Raw genomic sequence first — 1,535 nt, 5'->3', positions numbered from 1 at the left:
AATTAATTTATAGTCCAACATCCACGCTTCTTAAAAATGTATACAGCCCTTCCCCAAGAGCTACATTTCTGCAAGTGAGGGATCAAAGGGTCATGCTGCTGGGGTGGGTGGGGACATGCTCCCTACCACCCCCCCCCCCAGCTCTTGCATGAAGGAGCAGGAAAGCAGGTGGGGCTGGGCCTCTGTTGGTCCATATGTACTGGGAAGCAGGGTATTGACTGTTCAAAGCCCTGCACCTTCCTCCCAGGCCCTGTTCTAGGTGGCAACCCCTGGGTGGGCAGGGCGAGCTCTGTCTCTCCTCTGCTTTCCAGCAGGCGTGGGGCCTCCTCTCTTCCACTCACCTTGCTGGCTGAGATTTGGGGAAAGGCTTGGAAAGAGGCAGCTCCATCTGGCCTGAGGCCTCAGCTATGTGCTATAGCCCAGTTTCCAGAGTATTTTGGAGCCTAGCAAGCAAGAACATGCTATCTCGGTTTACTTGGCCATTGTAGTTTGGGTGGGGGGATACCCTTCTGGGGTCCCTGGAGCCCTGAGAGGACAGGGTCGAAGCTGGGCTCAGCATTCCTAGGGCCATCGTGGCCTCTTAAAACTATCAGAACCATCAGGCTGAAGCACACCTAGGTCCCCAGTCACAGCCGGACACGCCAGCATGGAACAGGGTCCCTCCACCATAAGGGCTAATGATGGGGACATGAGAGGGGCGTGGCCAGCCTCTGCCATCTCCAGGCACCCTCTCTCCCCCACCCCATTCCACATCCTGGCTGCAAACCAAATGCTTCCTGGACTGCCCCAGAAACCTTAGCCTTGCCCTGTCAGCCTTCTGAACCTTGGGGAGCCCATCCCTCGGGCATTTCGTCATGGGCCACAAGGCCACTTCACCAAGGGCCATGAAGATGAGTCCAGTGTTCTGAGCACAAGAAGAGGCAGCAGACATCAGCAAGGCCTGGGGAAGGACAGAGGCCTTCTCGGGTTCTCCCCAGAGGCCCAGGACGGCTGCGGCCCAAATCCCGCCAAGACTCCAGTGGTCCCTAAGGAAGAAGCAACCCCAGGCTAATGAAGGCCTACATGACCTCTCACACCAGCAACGTGAGCTCCCTCACAACTCTCCTGCACCGCTTTCCACACGGGCTTCATAAAAATTATAAGCTACTTTATCAGAGGTTGCTTGGAAATGCTTGAGGCCTCTTAAAATGCTGAGGTTTGGAGAAGCGTCTCCAGCAGGGCAGGAGCTGTCTGAATGACTAAGTTTCAAGTTGGCGACCACAGGCAAAACGCTGGCTCTCCAGGCACCTCCAGGGGAGGGTGGCAGCCGAGAAGGACCCCTCCTCTGACTGCTGAGAAGAACCCCTCCTCTGACTGCCGCAGCCGCCCCGGTGGAAAGAATTAAGAAGAAAGTGCTCAAAGATCGGGAAATTTGATCCTGGATTTCCACAGTAGCCTTCCCTCTGCCCACACATTCCCACTAACCAGTGACAGGCTCAAGTCCTGCCAGATGCCACTTGAAAGGGAGTGGTTGGCTCTGTGCTTGTTGGAACTGC

The sequence above is a fragment of the Martes martes genome (genome assembly GCF_963455335.1).
Source record: "Martes martes genome assembly, chromosome: 3".
NCBI lineage: Eukaryota > Metazoa > Chordata > Mammalia > Carnivora > Mustelidae > Martes > Martes martes.
The sequence above is the reverse complement of the archived record's forward strand: the minus strand, read 5'-3'. Positions refer to the sequence as shown.